We start from the raw sequence: 19,097 nt of genomic DNA, 5'->3' as shown, positions 1-19,097 counted from the left end.
CATTTGTTTCTTAAAAAAAAAGGGCACTAGGATTTTGATAGGGGTTGGACTGAATCTGTAGATCACTTTGAGGAATATTGCTATCTTAACACTGTATGAATTGTAATTCATGAACACAGGAAGTCTTATTTATTTGAATCTTCTTAGTTTCTTTCAGCACTGTTTTATAGTTTCCATGTATAAACTTTTACCTCCTTTGTTAAATATATTTCCGAACATTTTATATTTTGATGCTATTTTAAGTTCTTAATGTCATTTTCATATTTTTCATTAATGATATTTGGAAATAAAACTGATTTTTGTGTGTTCATCTTATACCCTGCAGCATTTTTGAATTTATGTATTAGCTGTAATGGTTTGTGTGTTTTTGTTTTCTTATTCTTTAGGAATTCTATACATAATATATCATCTGAGAATAGAGGTCGTTTCAGTTCTAACTTCATTAGTTGGATGACTTTCATTTATTTTCTTGCCTAATTGTTCTGGGTAGGCCCTCTAGCACAATGTTGAATAAAAAAGGAGAAAGCAAGCATCTTTGTCTTGTTCCTGATCTTCAAAGTAAACATCCAGTCTTCCATCACTGAGTATTATGTAAATTGTTGGTTTTTCATAAACCCCCTTTATTAGGTTCAGGAAGTTCCCTTTTAATCTTAGCTTACTGAGTATTTTTATCATGAAGGGTGTTGGATTCTATCAGATGCTTTTTTTGTGCTCATTGAAATAGTCATGTGGTGTTTTTTCCCATATTCTGTTTGGTGTGTTAAATTGATTGTTTCTCTTGCGTTCTTGGGATAAATCCCACTTGATCATATGTTATTGGATTTGGTTTGCTAGTATTTTGTTGAAGCTATGTGCATCTATATTTATAAGGGATGTTAGAGGGTAGATTCCTTTGTGGTATCTTTGTCTGGTTTTGGTGTCATGGTAATGCTGGCTTCATAGAAGGGTAAGGAAGTCTTCTCTCCTTTTCTACTTTTTTGAACAGTTTGAACAGTGGCGTTAATTCTCTTTTCAGTGTTTGATAAGATTCATCAGTGAAGCTGTCTGGTCCTGGACATTTTGATTACTGATCAATCATTTCACTTGTTATAGATCTCTTCAGATTTTTTTCTTCTTGAGTCATTCTGGTAGTTTATGTGTTTCTAGGAGTTTGTCCAAATTTTCTAGATTATCCAATGTGTTGGCATACAATAATTATTCATAGTATTCTTATGTAATTTCTCAAATTTCTGTAAGGTCAGTAGTAACATTTCGTCCTTTCACTTCTGATTCTAGTAATTTGGGTCTCCTGCCTGTGTTTCTTCATCAGCCTAGTAAAGTATTTGTCCATTTTGTTGATCTTTTGAAATACCTAAGTTTTAGTTTTGTTGATTTTTCTCTGTTGTTTTTCTAGTCTCTATTTCATTTATCTTTGCTCTAATCTTTATCATGTCCCTCCTTCTGCCACCTTTGAGTTTATTTTGTTTTTTAATTCTAGTTCCTAAAGTGTGATTTTGGGTGATTGATCGGAGATCCTCCTTATTTTCTAATGTAGACGTTTACAGCTGTGCATTTCCAGCTGGGTGCTGCTTTTGCTGCCTCCCAAAAGTTTTGATTTGTTGTGTGTTTGTTTTTATTCACTTCAGAGTATTTTATAATTTCCTACTGATTTCTTCTTTTATCCATTAGTTCTAATACCGTGTTATATAATTTCCATTTATTTGTGAACTTTCAGTTTTCCTTCTTTTATTGATTTCTAGCTTCATTCCACTGTGGTTTAAAATGATACCGTGTGAGATTTCAGTCTTTTAAAACTGATTGAGACTTACTTGCTTTGTAGTCTAATATGTGGTCTGTCCTAGAGAATGTTCCATGTATACTTGCGAAGAATTTGTATTCTGATTTTTAGTGGAGGGTTCTATATACACGTGCCAGATTCAGTTTTATGACATGGTTCAAGTCCTTTATTTCCTTCCCAATCTTCCATTCAGTTTTTTTTTTTTTTAAAGATTTTATTTATTTATTCGACAGAGACAGAGACAGCCAGCTAGAGAGGGAACACAAGCAGGGGAGTGGGAGAGGAAGAAGCAGGCTCATAGCAGAGGAGCCTGATGTGGGGCTCGATCCCATAACACCGGGATCACGCCCTGAGCCGAAGGCAGACGCTTAACCGCTGTGCCACCCAGGCGCCCCTTCCATTCAGTTTTTTAACCATTATTGAAGTAGGACATTGAAGTCTCCAGCTATTCGTTGTAGAACTCTCTGTTTCTCCCTTCAGTTCTTTCAATTTTTGCTTCAGATATTTTGGAGCTCTGTTTTAGATGCTTATCCGTATATAATTGTTATATATTTTTGATCTTGACCCTTTTATCAGCATATAAATGTCTTCTTTGTGTCTTGTAACAATTTTTGATTAAATTTCTCCTGTCCATAGACTTTGTACAGCCACTCCAGGTATCCTTCGGTTATCCCTTAGTTACTATTTGCATAGAATGTATTTTTCCGTCCTTTTACTTTCAACTTATTTTTGTGCTTTGATCTAAATGAGTCTGTTGTAGGCAGCATATAGTTGGGTCATATTTTTTTTCTTTACATTTTTTCAGTTTTATTGAGATGCAGTTGACATACAGCACTGTATAAGTTTAAAGTGTTCAACATGACTTGATTACATATATTGTGAAGTGATTATCAAAATTAGTTAACAAGATTTCATTATTTTATATGGCTGAGTAATATTCCATTGTGTATATATATCCTGTCTTCTTTATTCATTTATCTATCAGTGGATACTTGGGTTGTTTCCATATTTTGGCTGTTGTAAATAATGCTGCAGTAAACTTAGAGATACATAGGTTTTTTTCAAATTTGTGTTTTCATTTTCCTTGGATAAATACCTGGTAGTACACTTGCTGGATCATAGGATAGTTCTATTTTAACTTTTTGGGGAATCTCCATACTGTTCTCCAGGTTGGCTACACCAGTTTGCGTTCCCACCAACAGTGTAAGAGGGCTCCCCTTTCTCTACATCCTCACTAACATCTGTTGTTTCTTGTGTTGTTGATTTTAGCCATTCTGACAGGTGTGAGGTGATATCTCATTATAGTTTTGAGTTTCCCTGATGATGAGTGATGTTGAGCATCTTTTCATGTGACTGTTGACCCATCTGTATGTCTTCTATGAAGAAATGTCTGTTCATGTCTTCTGCCTATGTTTTAATTGGATTAATTGTTTTTTTGGGTATTGATTTGTGTAAGTTCTTTATATATTTTGGATACTAGCCCTTTTTTGGATATGTCATCTGCAAATATCTTCTCCCGTTAAGTAACTTGTCTTTTCATTTTGTCGATTATATCCTCCACTGTGCAGAAGCTTTTTATCTTGATGTAGTCCCAATAGTTTGTTTTTGCTTTTGTTTCTCTTGCCTCGGTAGACATCTAGAACAATGTTTCTATGGTCAAGGTCAAAGGTTGGCTCTGCTCTCTCTGGATTCAGGAATCCACACTGGGAACATGGACTTTTGCCTTAAGACTATCACACGTTGGCATTGCGGGTGGGGACTTGGGGGAGTTAAAAATGCTAAAATGTTCTCTTACTGTGTTTAAATCACTTTTTTCTTGATTCATTGTTAGCTTCATTGCCGTAAACCTTTGATTCCCTTTTCATTTCCTCTTCTCTACACATTTTTGTTATTTTCTTAGTGGTTATCTTCAGTTTTATACTTCATATCTTATATTTATAACAAATCTAATTTTATAGGAACTTAGCTTTAGTAGCTTACATAGCTGTACTCTTATGTAGCTCTTTCCCTCCCCATTTATGTTTTTATTGTTGTTTATTGTAGCTTTTTTTTATTATGATATGTTAGTCACCATACAATTACATCATTAGCTTTTAATGTAGTGTTCCATGATTCCTTGTTTGCATATAACACCCAGTGTTCCATGCAGTATGTGCCCTCCTTAATATATTTGTAATTATTGTTTTATGCATTTGTCTTTTAAATAATTTGGAAAGAAAAGATTAGTTATGAACCAAATATGCACTAATACTGTTTTTTTTTTATTTACCTATGTAGTTATATTTAACAATATTTTTATTTCTTTGGATGGTTTTAGGTTGTACTTTGGTGACTTATATTTGAGCCTGAAGGACTTCTTTTAGCATTTTTTGTAGCGTGTGTTTATCTTGTATGTCTTAACCTCATCTTCACTTGTGAAGGTTAGTTTCCCTGGATTTGGAATTGCGGTTTTCGGACAGCTTTTTTTTCTTTCAGCCCTTCATGTTTTCCCACTGCCTCTGTGGTTTCTGATGAGACATTCAGTGTAATCTTACTGACGACCTCTTGTAAATGATGAGCCACTTCTCTCTTGCTGCCTCCAAGATTCTCTCTCTGCTTTTGTTTTTCAACATTTTGGTTACAATAGGTCTCGATATATATCTATTTGAATATATCCTGCTTGGAATTTATTGAGATACTTGGGTGTATAGATTCATGGTTTTTTGCTTGTTTGTTTGTTTTATCAGTTTGGGAAGTTTTTAACCATTATTTCTTCAGGTGTTCTTTAATTTCCTCTCTCTCTCTTGCCTCTTTCTCTGGAATTTCTATTATGTATATGTTGGTACACTTGATAGTGTCCCTCAGGCTTCTTATGTTCTGCTTATTTATCTTCATTCTTTCTTCTTTCTGCTACTTAGCCTTATCTTTAAGTTTACTGGATATTTCTTCTGCCTGCTCAAATATGCTGTTGAAAGCTTTGAGGCCATTTCTCATTTCAAATACTTTCCAGGTTCAAAATTTTTATTTTGTTCCTTTTTAAACTTTCCATTCCTTAAAAATAAAATGAAATAAAATTTCCATCCCTTTATTAATATTTTTTTCATTGTTGAGACATCTTTCTTCTGGTTTCCTTTTGTTCTTTGCGTATGGTTTCTTCCAGCCATGTGATCATATTTAAGACAGTTGAGTTTTTTTTTTTTTCTTCAAGTTTTGCTTATTTAAGTAATCTCTACACCTGACATGGCGCTTGAATTCAGGACCCTGAGATCAAGAGTCACATGCTTCTCTGACTGAGCCAGTCAGGTGCTTCAGGACAGTTGATTTTCCTTCCAATGTCTGTGCTTCCTCAGGAATAGTTTATGTTACTATCTTCTATTCCTGTGAGTAGACCCTATTTTCTTTTTTCTTTGTGTGCTTGACAACTTTTGTGAAAACGTGGACATTTTGAATAATATGATGTGGGGACTCTGGGCATCCGCCGTTGCTGTCTTCAGGGTGTGTTGCTGTTACTTAATGTGGGTTAGAGTGTTGTATTTGCTTAGTGACTTTTATACGCTATTTCTGTAAATATTGTGTTCTTTGTCCTGTGGTCTCTGGAGTTCCTGTTACTTTAGCTTGTGATCAGCTATTGCTTAGGTCACGATTTCCTAAAATGCCCGGAATCAAGTGAAAAAATTAAATGAACAAGCCCTCTCCCAGTCTTGATAATTGGATCCGTGTTGACTGACTCCTCTGTTTAGCTGTGCTGTTTATGACTTTGCTTTAGCATTACTTTTTGTTTACCCTGAGCCAAACCATCAGCAGCAGGAGGTGAAAGACCCTTTGGGTCTTCTCTTTTTTTTCCTGATGCGCTGTGCCTTGGCTATGTGGCTTTCTAAAATTCCTATTATACACGGGAACTTTTCAAACCCTTGTAATTTGAGGTGTCTCTCTAGCTTTTCCTCTCAGGCTATTGGTGTCTGTTGTTTGCCCCAGCTGTCTTCCTTTCCCTGCTTGTTCATGTGTCTGTCAGGGTTATCAAGGAATGCCCTCAGCATTGCCTGTTATCCACCTCGAGAGACTTCTGGGTGAGGCCAGACAAAGGAGAGTGCCTTCGATCTGTCCCTCGGGGAGCCCAGATAGGGGCTCAAAACAGGCAAGTGTAATTCCTTTAGAACAAGATTTGCTCTGCTCCCCCTGGGTTCAGGAATCCACACTGGGAACATGGACTTTTGCCTTAAGACCATCACAGATCCGCATAGGGGTAAGGACTTGGGTGGGTTAAAATGCTATCATTATTCTCTTACTGGGTTTTAAATCACTTTCCTCTTGATTCATTGTGAGCTTCATTGCTGTAAACCTTTGACTAATTTCTACAGTTTCAACGAAGTTATTCTGAGAGTCTTTGCTTCTTTGGTGTTTCTGTGGAGGGACAGTCCCTTGAAATGTCCTACTATACCATTTTTCTGATGTCCCATGCCATCTACTTTTAAGCAATTTATGCTAGTGCTGGAAACCTAGTAGTTGCTGATGAAATATTCTTAAGCCAAGGCATTTATAGCTATTTATCAAAATGCTTTATCATTTGAAAACCACTTTTGCCTTATTTGGTGAAAATGATGATGAAAGGGTTTTTTTATTTCTGCTTAATGAATAAGAACCAAAGTAAACCCATGTAAAGCAAATACAAACACACAACAAAAATCAAAACTCAACTCAAACTTGCTTGATGAGAATCCTCATTAAGAATAGACCAATAAAAAGATAGTGTTTACTTATTTTTAAGTGAAATTCATTTACTTTAAGTCTGTAGATGTCCCTTGGAGATTATCTTTACAAGCAGTGTTTATATAAGGTAAGGCAAGAGGAAGAAAAATAATGATCAATTATTTTTTCTTGTGTAAACAACTCACATTTTATCTGGAGGCATTACTTATTGAATTGGAATAAGGTTTATTTATAGTTTTTAATGATTCCTTAATATGGAATATATTTTAAAAAAATACTTAAAGCCACATGATCCTTCAATTTATATGGTGTACTTGTGCTTTTTAATGAGGCAAGGTAGAATTGATTTTTTTTCTATCGTGAAATGAAGGCATTCTCCTATAACTGTAAAGTGCTTTTGGATACATTCAATAGAAGACTATTGCACTATATTGTGTGATTAGGTATGACCTTCATGGGAGAAGGTCAGCGCTGCAGACTTGGTGCTTCAATACTGAATGGGCAGTTTGGAAGCCTGATACAGAGGTCGTGGTGGTCGGGACAAGCACTGCCCATGTGGGTAGCCAGTAAGCTGCAGCTGCATTCACCTGCCTAAACATTTATAATCTACTCAAGCATAGGACATCTCTGTTTTTTTTTTTTTTTTACAGTCTTAAAACATTTATTAGAATAAATTTTACTGAATTGTTACAAGTTAACCTTGTAATATTTTGAATGTACTTACCCTTCTGCAGCAAACAGCCAACCTAGAAGGAGGCATCAGCCACAACGCTAAATAGTTAATTGCTATTGGCACGTGGGCCATTTCAATGCCTGGCGAAGAGGAAGAGTCTGGTGTTTTTCCAAGGGAATATGAGTATTGTGGATATCTTCCTAGTTCTGCATTGGATTATGGATATCAAGGTAGAAAACTCCATAACCTCTACAGGCTTAACTTTATTGAGTAAATCAGTACAGTTCTATCAATGAATTTCCTTGAACTCCTTGGAAGAAAAGTTTAGCAAAAGTCACAGAATCATGCAGTTCTTGAGTTGCAGGAAACTTTAAGACCATTTACCCAATCATAGCACCCCACATTTTTTTAAAATTTTTTAAAGAAAACAAGTCCTGAGATGTTAGGAATCTTGCTTCACATCGTCTTTGGTGATAGTTCTATAATAAAAGTGTTAATATTAAAAGTGTATTTTAGGTGCAGGAGGTTAGAAAAAAAATCAAAGCATCATCAGAATAGAAGCCAGTGATATTAGAGCTATCAGGGTGCCTTTAGGAGATGGGACTTTTAAAGAGCTTATTTGAAAGCAAAGGACCACTTTATAGCATAGGGACAGACGTGATGACACCATGTTGAGAAGGTAAACAAAGACAACTACACATGTGGGAGAAGATAATGAGGAAAATACCCAGAGTATGCTGGTGATTACATTTTCCTGGAGGGAACTGTCACCTGTGTGTTCTTTGGGTTGGCCCTTTGCACTGAACTGGTTCAGGGCTTGTGTAGGTGATTTATGTGAATAGATTGATGGCATGCAGAAGATATGAAATTGGTTGGGAAAGATAGCTGGTGTAATATATGTTAGAATCAGTATTCAAAATAGTGTGAGTCCTGAGCCCATGAAAAGAGAAATGGATAGCTCTGCATGTAGTCTAAAGATTGATAAAAATAAAGACCACTCTAAGCCATTTGATTAAGAAAAGGCAAAATTCGTCAGCAGTGCAAGTGGTATACCTTTTAAAATATATACTTTTTTTTTTTTTTGTCAGGGGCATTTGGGTGGCTCAGTCATTTAAGCATTCGACTCTTGGTTTCAGCTCAGGTTGTGATCTCAGGGTCATAGAATCAAGCCCCTCATTGGACTCTGTGCTCAGCACAGTCTGCTTGAGTTCTTTCCCTCTCCCTCTGCTTCTCACCCTGCATCATGCATCTCTCTCTCTAAAATAAATAAATCTTTTTAAAAATTAAAATATTTCTTTGGTCCATAGGGGCAACAGTATATTAAAAAATAGAATGCGATTTTTGTTTATTTTATGATGATCTTTGTATTGAATATATCCAGAGTAAGTAGCAGAGCAGTGCTATTCAGACCTTTGCTAGAACATTGCATCAACTGGATGTTTTATTAGAAAATGACGAGCTACCTGATTAGCGATCCCTAAATTTTCTCAGGACAACTGCTTTGAGAGTCTACTGAAAGCTATATTCCTTTTCCTTTGCAAAATAAACACGGTCCCCAAATCCTGTCTGTGAAATCAAGGGGCTCACATACCAGTGTTAAAATCTTTTTTTTTTTCCTTGATCTCCTTTTCTTTTTTTTTTTGTTTTAATGATTATTTATTATATTATGTGTCACCATACAGTACATCCCCGGTTTCCGATGTAAGACTCAATGATTCATTAGTTGTGTATAACACCCAGTGCACCATGCAATACGTGCCCTCCTTACTACCCATCACCAGCCTATCCCATTCCCCCACCCCCCTCCCCTCTGAAGTCCTCAGTTTGTTTCTCATAGTCCATAGTCTCTCATGTTTCATTCCCCCTTCTGGTTACCCCCCCTTTCTTTATCCCTTTCTTCCCCTACCGATCATCCTAGTTCTTATGTTCCATAGATGAGAGAAATCATATGATAGTTGTCTTTCTCTGCTTGATTTATTTCACTTAGCATTATCTCCTCCAGTGCCGTCCATGTTGTAGCAAATGTTGAGAACTCGTTCTTTCTGATAGCTGAGTAATATTCCATTGTATATATGGACCACAACTTCTTAATCCAGTCATCTGTTGCAGGGCATCTCGGCTCCTTCCACGATTTAGCTATTGTGGACATTGCTGCTATGAACATTGGGGTGCATATGGCCCTTCTCTTCATTACGTCTGTATCTTTGGGGTAAATACCCAGTAGTGCAATGGCTGGATCATAGGGTTGGATCAATTTTTAACTTTTTAAGGGACCTCCACACTGTTTTCCAGAGTGGCTGTACCAACTTGCATTCCCACCAACAATGTAGGAGGGATCCCCTTTCTCCACATCCTCTCCAACAATTGTTGTTTCTTGCCTTGTCTATTTTTGCCATTCTAACTGGCGTAAGGTGGTATCTCAGTGTGGTTTTGATTTGAATTTCCTTGATGGCTAATGATTTTGAACATTTTTTCATGTGTCTGTTAGCCATTTGTATGTCTTCATTGGAAAAGTGTCTGTTCATATCTTCTGCCCATTTTTTGATTTGTTTATTTGTTTCTCGTGTATTGAGTTTGAGGAGTTCTTTGTAGATCTTGGATACCAGTCCTTTATCTGTAGTGTCATTTGCAAATATCTTCTCCCATTCCGTGGGCTGCCTCTTAGTTTTTCTGACTGTTTCCTTGGCTGTGCAGAAACTTTTAATCTTGATGAAGTCTCATAAATTCATTTTATCTTTTGTTTCTCTTGCCTTTGGGGATGTGTCATGAAAAAGGTTGCTTTGGCCGATGTCGTAGAGGTTGTTGCCTATGTTCTCCTCTAGAATTTTGATGGATTCCTGTCTCACATTGAGGTCTTTCATCCATTTGGAGTTTATTTTTGTGTATGGTGTGAGAGAGTGGTCAAGTTTCATTCTTTTGCATGTAGCTGTCCAATTTTCCCAGCACCATTTGTTGAAGAGACTGTCTTTTTTCCACTGGATGTTTTTTCCTGCTTTATCAAATATTAGTTGCCCAAAGAGCCGAGGGTCCATTTCTGGGCTCTCTATTCTGTTCCATTGGTCTATGTGTCTGTTTTTGTGCCAGTACCATGCTGTCTTTGTGATCACAGCTTTGTAGTACAGCTCGAAATCCGGCATTGTGATGCCCCCAGCTTTGTTTTTCCTTTTCAACAGTTCTTTGGAGATTCGGGGCCTTTTCTGTTTCCATACAAATTTAAGGACTGTTTGTTCCAGTTCTTTGAAAAATGTCCTCGGTATTTTGATCGGGATAGCATTGAAAGTGTAGATTGCTCTGGGTAGCATGGACATTTTAACTATGTTAATTCTTCCGATCCATGAGCATGGAATATCTTTCCATCTTTTTATGTCTTCCTCAATGTCTTTCAAGAGTGATTTATAGTTTCTAGAATATAGGTCCTTTACGTCTCTGGTTAAGTTAATTCCAAGGTAACGTATGGTTTTTGGTGCTATTGTAAATGGGATGGATTCCCTAATTTCTCTTTCTTTGGTCTCGTTATTCGTGTATAGAAATGCAACTGATTTCTGAGCATTGATTTTGTATCCCACCATGTTACTGAATTGCTCTATAACTTCTAATAGTTTGGGAGTGGCTTCTTTTGGGTTTTCCATATAGAGTATCATGTCATCTGCAAAGAGAGACATTTTGACTTCTTCTTTGCCGATTTGAATACCTTTGATCCCTTTTTGTCGTCTGATTGCTGTTGCAAGGACTTCTAGTACTATGTTGAATAATAGTGGTGAGAGTGGGCATCCTTGTCGAGTTCCTGATCTTAAGGGAAAGGCTTCCAGCTTTTCCCCATTGAGAATAATATTTGCAGTAGGCTTTTCATAGATGTTTTTTATGAGATTGAGAAATGTACCTTCTATTCCTACACTCTGAAGGGTTTTAATCAGGAAAGGATGCTGTATTTTGTCAAATGCTTTTTCGGCATCGATTGAGAGGATCATATGGTTCCTGAGTCTTTTCTTGTTGATATGCTGTATCACGCTGATTGATTTGCGAATATTGAAGCACGCTTGCATCCCAGGTATGAATCCCACTTGATCGTGATGGATAATCCTTTTAATGTACTGTTGGATTCTATTAGCAAGTATCTTGTTGAGGATTTTGGCGTCCATATTCATTAGGGAAATCGGTCTGTAATTCTCCTTTTTGAGGGGGTCTTTGCCTGGTTTGGGGATCAAGGTAATATTGGCCTCATAGAATGAGTTTGGTAGCTTTCCTTCTGTTTCTATTTTTTGAAATAGCTTTAGGAGAATAGGTATTATTTCTTCTTTGAATGTTTGGTAGAATTCCCCAGGAAAACCATCCGGGCCTGGAGTTTTGTTATTTGGAAGGTTGTTTATCACTGACTCAATTTCTTCATAATTAATTGGCCTGTTTAAGGAATCAATTTCTTCCGGTTTCAATCTTGGTAGTTTATAGGTTTCCAGGAAGGATTCCATCTCTTCCAGATTGCTTAGTTTATTGGCATATAGCTGTTGATAAAAATTTCTAATAATCCTTCCAATTTCAATGGTGCTCGTCGTGACCTCTCCTTTTTCATTCATAATTTTAATAATCTGGGTCCTTTCTCTTTTCTTTTGGATAAGTCTTGCCAGTGGTCTGTCAATTTTATTGATTCTCTCCAAGAACCAGCTTCTAGTCCTGTTGATCTGCTCTACTGTACTTCTGGTTTCTGCTTGATTGATTTCAGCTCTAATTTTGGTCAACTGCTTCCTCGTGCGTGGATTAGGCCTGTCCCTCTGTTGCTGTTCCAGCTTCTTGAGGTGAGAATATAAAAACTGCATTTTAGATTTTTCTATTCTTTTGAGTGAGGCTTGGATGGCTATATATTTCCCCCTTAGGACTGCCTTTGCAGTATCCCATAGGTTTTGGACTGTTGTATTTTCATTCTCATTGGTCTCCATAAATTGTTTAATTTGATTTTTGATTTCCTGGTTTATCGAGTCATTCCTGAGCAGGATGGTTCTTAGTCTCCAAGTGTTTGAGTTTCTTCCAAATTTTTCCTTGTGGTTGAGTTCCAATTTCAGTGCGTTGTGGTCTGAGAATATGCAGGAGATCATTTCAATCTTTTGGTATCGGTTGAGACCTGTTTTGTGTCCCAGAACATGGTCTATTCTTGAGAATGTTCCATGGGCATTAGAATAGAATGAGTATTCTTTGGTTCTTGGGTGTACTGTTCTATATATATCTATGAGGTCCAACTCGTCGAGTATGGCATTCAAAGCCTTTGATTCTTTGCTTAGTTTTTGCCAGGGTGTTCTGTCTATTTCTGATAGTGGAGTGTTGAGGTCCCCTACTATTAATGTATTTTTATTTATATGTCTCTTTATTCTGGTTAAGAGTTGTTTTGTGTATCTTGCTGCTCCCCTGTTGGGGGCATATATATTTATAATTGTCATATCCACTTGTTGAATACTTCCCTTAAGAATAATATAGTGCCCTTCTGCGTCTCTAACTATAGTCTGTAGTTTAAAATCCAATTTATCTGATATGAGAATTGCTACCCCAGCTTTCTTTTGAGGTCCATTTGCGTGAAAGATGGTACTCCATCCCCTTACTCTCAGTCTGAATGCATCTTTGGGTTCGAAATGAGTCTCTTGTAGACAGCAAATGGATGGGTCATTTCTTTTTATCCAGTCTGCAACCTTGTGGCGTTTTATGGGATGGTTCAAACCATTTACATTAAGACTGATTACGGAGAGATATGATTTTAATAATGCCATGTTGCCAGTAAAGTCTTTGTTTGTATTGGCTGTGACTTTCTGTTCTGTATCACTCTTGGGGCCTTTTTACTTTTATAGAACCCCCCGTAATATCTCCTGTAGGGCTGGTTTCGTGGTTACAAAATTGGTTAGTGACTGGCGATTCTGAAATGTCTTTATTTCTCCATCAATTCTGAATGACAGCCTTGCTGGATAAAGGATCCTTGGCTGCATGTTTTTCTCTGAAAGAGCTTTAAATATGCTCCCCCAACCCTTTCTCTCATTCCAGGTCTGTGTAGACAGGTCTGACGTAATTCTGATGCCTTTGCCTTGGTATGTGAGAAATTTCTTTGCCCTGGCCGCTTTCAATACTGTATCCTTGCATCTAATATTTGTGAAATGCACTATGACGTGACGTGGCGTAGGTTTGTCGTGGTTGAGCTTGGGAGGGGTCCTCTCTGCCTCTTGGACACGAATGTTTGTTTCCCTTGCTAGATTAGGGAAGTTTTCAGCTACAATTTGCTCAAATATCTCTTCTAGACCTCTGTTTTTCTCCACCCCTCGGGGATGCCGATGATTCTAACATTGGATCGTTTCATTGAGTCAGTAATCTCCCGTAACCTACATTCGTGGGCGTGGATTTTTTTAAGACCATCTTCTATTTTCATTTTTTCCTCTATTAACCCATCCTCCAATTCACTAACCCGTTCCTCTGCTTCTGCGACCCTGGCCGTCAGAGCCTCTAGTTTTGCCTGCATTTGGCTCATAGAATTTTTAATTTCTGTCAGATTCGTTCTCATTTCTGTTCTTAGGGATTCTATATTCTCAGTAACCTTTTCGTTAGTAGTTTTTTCAATTCTACTCATCATTTTGACCATCGTTACTCTGAATTCCATTTCTGATAATTTGGTTACATCCATATCCATTATTTCTGTGGCAGAGGCCACAGACTCACTGTCTTTTCTTTGCTGGGGGGGGCTTCTCCTTCTTGTCATTCTGATGAGGAGAGGTTGCGGGGTTTCCAGAGCCCAAATTATTGACTGGGTCCCAGGCCGTGCCCCTTGTTTTATAGGGATCTTAGGGATGTGGGCTTCTTCTTTAAAGATTTTATTTATTTATTTATGTGGCAGCCAACCAGAAAGAGAGGGAACAGAAGCAGGGGAGTGGGAGAGGAAGAAGCAGGCTCCCAGCGGAGGAGCCCGATGAGGAACTCCTTTCTGGAACGCCGGGATCACGCCCTAACCCGAAGACAGGCGCTCAATGACTGCGCCACCCAGGCGCCCGGGTTGTGTTCTTCTTGATTTTTCAGCCTGCCTTCTGTTTTCTGGGGGAGGGGCCTGCCGCGCCGATACTCAGGCAACCCTGTTTGGGTAGAGTCTCCGCCTCCCCTGCAAGGGGGGATGGGGATGGGCACGCTGTGAGCCGGTATTTCCAGGCTTTTGTTCTCTGGCGTCTTTCCCTGGTGGTTTGCTGTGCCTCTTCTGAGAGTCAGAGCAGCAGCGGCCGAATTTCAGCCTCTGTCACAGAACAGAGGGATTGCGGCCCGTTCTCTACTATTGTTCTGGCCACTTTAACTCTGTTACTGTTGGTGCTGCTCAACCCTGCAGCGTCCGGGATGTGCGCCCCACACCCGGCGTCCAGCCCTCACTTCCAGGGCCGGCGCGTCTCTGTCCTTTGTGTTTCTAACGCCGCCAGCCGCCAGCCGCCCCGCGCGAGCTCCGGGAGCTCCCGGTCTCAGTCTGGATCCAGTGAGCGCACCGGGATTCCGGTGTTCCGCGAGATGCCTGGTGGCGCGCGCACCCGGCTCAAGGTCTCAGTCTGCTGTTTTGTGGGTGCCGACCACGAGCCCGCCCGCTCCCCCGTGCAAGTGGCTGCCGCTTCCCGGCGCCAGAACGCGGCGGCTCCCTCCCCCTTCCGTTTATCTTCCGATGTCTGTGCACGGTTTCATGGCTCCCCGCTTCGCACCTCAATACTCAGCGCTGGAGATGTTCATTTGTAGAGATCCAGATGCGTCTTCCTCCGTCTCAGGCTGGTTCCGTGGTTGTTTAGGCTGGTCTGGTACCTATCCAGCTCGACTCGGGGGACCGGCTGAAAACGGTGTCTCCTACTCCTCCCAGTGTTAAAATCTTTAAAATAGAGCAGTGACTGGAAGGAAGTCAGGAGAAGGGTCGAGGAAACCAGGCCATTTGGAGAACATGTGAAAGAGTTAGGCATGTTTAGATTGGAAAGTAAAGGGCATTTATTTATTACCTAAGTGGTCATGTGATGGACCTTACTAGAGCTTACCAGTCTCGAGCTTGCTGCTTCTCCTGGCGCCCCGGCCACTGCATTTCCGTGAGGTCAGTTCTGGCCAACGGGACACAAGCAGAAGGGGAGGGTGGATTCTTTCTGAGCTATGACCTCTGGTCTCTGCTATGAGATACATCAGTGCTGTCCCCACTGTTTGCATCGAGGAAACAGCATATTCAAGATGCCCAAGTTAATGTTGGGGAATCCTCTACTGGGTTGGGGGGTCTGTGAGTAACAATGCTAACCCAGGATAAACATGCCATGTGAATGAAGGCTGTATTGAGTTTAGCAGCTGGCATTTGGGGCTGATTTGCTGTTGTAGCATAATTTATCTTATGCTACATTTATCTTTATCTATCTTTAGCTGCTTCCACATTTTCTTGAAACAACTTTAATGGACATATAAGGAACTGTACGTGTTTCATGTGTACAATTTCATGAGTTTGGACAAAAAGCATTTTTTTTTTAATTATTTTGGTTGTAATGGAAATTGCAAGACACAAAAAATAGAAATTGGCCAAAATATTACATTGCTTACATGTATATCAAATCTTGTACCCACAATGAATCATGGAACAGTACATCAAAAACTAATTATGTACTGTATGGTGACTAACATAACATAATAAAAAATTTTAAAAAAAATTTTGTGCCCAGCAAAAAAAAACAAAACAAAACAAACAAACAAACAAAAAACATCCCCACTCTTATCATGCCAGCTGCATGAAGGTGACAGTCTTCAACTGCTTAACCTGCCCTGGGCCCCAGATCTGGCACAGCTCAAGGGACAGAGAGGTGACTTACAGTGGGACCGTAACCACAGATGTGCATTCACCAGCTTTGATCAGTCATTCCAGGAGGGGTGTGGGTGTAGGGCACTGAAGCCTTGAATTGCTTCTCTCTGCACAAAAATGTGCCGATATTTAAGCCCAATTCCCGTTCATCTTCTGAGACACTGAAATCTAAAAATAAACCACACATTATATCTAAACAAAGGGGCTCGAAGCATGAGATTTTCAGCTGTTCTGCCTTCCTCTCCCTGGTCGTGTGTGTGTGTGTGTGTGTGTGTGTGTGTATGCAGTCTGTGCTGTGGGAGGGGGCACGTGCATCTCTCCTACTTGAAAACCCATAGGTAATAATCGTAGTCTGGTTGTCATGAGAACAAATTACTGTTACTTACTCTCTGATGATCTTCTGCCTCATGAAGAAGGGTATTTTCCCAAGGATTCTCTACAATGATAAGGAAGAACTTCCTAATAATTAGGGATAATGAAAAATTAAATGAACCATAAATCTCTTCATGGTTAGAAATACTCAAAGACTGATTATATGGACAGGGTCTGGCACTGGGGAGGGGATTGCACTCCATGGCCTCTAAATGATAATCAGAAGCTCAGTCTACGCTGGTTTTTGCCTAAATGTCTACTGTCCCCTTAAATTATCTCAGGCACTTTTTATCACGAGCAATTGACAGTGTATATTTTTTATCTAATGCATATAAATGGATGTTTACAAATGATTCTAGAAGGCTTCATTAGACATTGTTTTCAAATGGAGGCTGTAAGTATAAAAGTCTGAATTTTAAAGGTAACAACCAAATTTGCCTTTAACTGGAGTAAGCACAGGTAGAACAGAATTGAATTGTCCCACAACAGTGAACAACCTTTATTGAGTGTGATTGATGAGAGTCAATACTGGTTCAGGGACCACCCTCGGTTTAGATTTTTAGGTCCAGAACACTAGTCTGTGTCTCTTCATATCCAGAGTACTCCCTTTTAACCATCTTCAGCGTCAAGCAGTAATCTTGTGGCTTGTCCCCCACTAACCTGGAGGAGCTGCTGTGATATTCCTCTGACCATTTTGTGGCGTGTTTTATTTGTGTCTTAAAATAAATATGAATTCACATTCTCAAAATGAATCTTGCTCTACTGAATGGCATTCCTAAGGAATGAACCGAGTACTAGTTATCATTGTTATGACTTTTAGGGGAACTAATTTTTGTTTCAGAATCAAATATAATATACGTCACTGCTTTATGAAACTTTTTTTTTTTCTGTTATGGCAAGAATTCCCTTGTCTGGGCATGTAAGTAACATATTCAAGTAAATAAAAAAATTCTCTTAGATTTGGTTTATATGACTTTAAATTTTCTCTTCTTACATTTGGAAATAAGTCCAAGGAAATCCAGATATTATTTGCTGGCTGCAATAGAGCCATTCTTGAGAAGCAATTAGGATGCATTCGGATAGTAGCTATATTAGTTGTTGCAGGTGAAAGATAAAAAGAGGCTGTTTGCATCAGAAAGGAATGACAACAGCATACTAGTCAGAGGCACAGATTGTTCCCAAAACATGGTTAACTGGCATTTTCTGGATGTGTGAGCTTGAGTAAATTTCTTAACTTTTCTCAGCCCAAATTTCTGTATTCGTCAAATGGGGATAATTGTACCTTGCTCATACTATTGCATGATTAAATGAGGAAATTTATAAATGCAAAAATGTTGCACATTGTCTAGTATATAGTGAGGGCTGGATAAATACTAGTCTATTGTTGATGTTATTATATGCACTCTTAGTGTGACTGAATGCAGGCCAGGGGGTGAGCCTAGCATGGGGGAAGGACTATGGTCATGGAAATTGTAGGAGATTACATACCAGCAGCCCTGGCTTCTAGTCCCTCTTTTTGTGCTAACAAACTCTACAGTGGTCAGCCATCACTTAACTTTGAGTTAGAGTTAAGATACCTGCTTGTATTTTGTTATGTTTGTCTAGACTCAGGAATCCCCATTTTTTTCCAGTTATAAATTTCTTTCATTTTATGTGAGCCAGCATTATGATTGCCAAAATATTACAGAGCACACAGTTCTTAAATGTTGAATATGACAAATTGCAGCCATCAAGTTCTTCAGAGCTTGAGATCCCTGGCAGTTGCAGCCTGTCACGGAGAACCGAGTGTGCAGAGCCTTGTGGCACAGAGGGGAGGGGGTGGGACGTGGCTCAGGCCTCCCCTCCGGGAGTCAGGGTCAGCGTGTGCAAAGTTGTGTTCCAGCCATTCTCCAGTCCTGTCCTTTCATTTATACACGTAGTGTTGGTTATAACCCTGTCAGATTACACAGGAAAGGGTGAAGGCCGCACAACTGTGTGACTCTAAATGTCACCATGCTACCGTTCACACCTATTTGTGGTCAGAGCAGTTGGTATGCAAAGGAAGGATGGCTAAGTGAAATAAATCAGTATGCCATAGTGTAATAATAATTCATTATACCAAGTCAAAAAAGAAATCAGTGGGTTTTTCTGAGTTACTTGACCAAATGATGAGCCTGTCAGGACTGAAATTAGGTAGAATTCATTGGGCAGATGCCATAGTAGAGCTTAAAAAAATTTTTTTTTTAAAAAGGGATGTCTGGTCTTAAGGATGAAAATGTCCATGAAGTGGACAGGGCCAATTATCCTGCGTAGAACCGAACGCTACAGAATTGTAGGACCTCAGCAACTGAGCTGTCTGACGTGTCTCTCACTCAAGGTAAAACTGCTTGTGTTAACCACCGCAAATTTTTTTTTTTCAGAAATGGTCATAAAATTTATGGGGCGCCTGGGTGGTTCAGTCGTTAAGCATCTGCCTTCAGCTCAGGTCATGATCCCAGGGTCCTGGGATTGAGCCCCGCATCGGGCTCCCTGCTCTGCTGGGAGCCTGCTTCTTCCTCTCCCATTCCCCCTGCTTGTGTTCCCTCTCTCACTGGCTGTCTCTCTCTCTGTCAAATAAATAAAATAAAATCTTTAAAAAAAATGGTTATAAAATTAAACTTTTCAGTTAAGAATTATGGACAGGGTCGCCTGGGTGGCTCAGTTGGTTAAGCGTCTGCCTTCAGCTCAGGTCATGATCACAGGGCCTGGGATTGAGCTCTGTCTGCAGCTCCCTGCTCAGCAGGGAGTCTGCATCTCCT

General features: G+C 39.3%; 1 long non-coding RNA gene across 1 annotated transcript in view; it reads left to right on the top strand.

The window, feature by feature from the left end:
- Positions 1-18,737, top strand: part of LOC148110014 (uncharacterized) — a 43,533-nt gene extending 24,796 nt beyond the window's left edge. Inside the window, exon 4 of the long non-coding RNA XR_015724672.1 lies at positions 18,551-18,737. This is a non-coding gene — a long non-coding RNA (uncharacterized LOC148110014). The remainder of the gene's footprint in view (positions 1-18,550) is intronic.
- The last annotated feature ends 360 nt before the right edge of the window (positions 18,738-19,097 follow it).

The sequence above is a fragment of the Ursus americanus genome, chromosome 6 (assembly GCF_024610735.1).
Source record: "Ursus americanus isolate L20-20 chromosome 6, mUrsAme1.1.p, whole genome shotgun sequence".
Classification (NCBI taxonomy): Eukaryota; Metazoa; Chordata; class Mammalia; order Carnivora; family Ursidae; genus Ursus; species Ursus americanus.
Note: the sequence above shows the minus strand (reverse complement) of the source record. Positions and strands in the feature narration are given on the sequence as shown.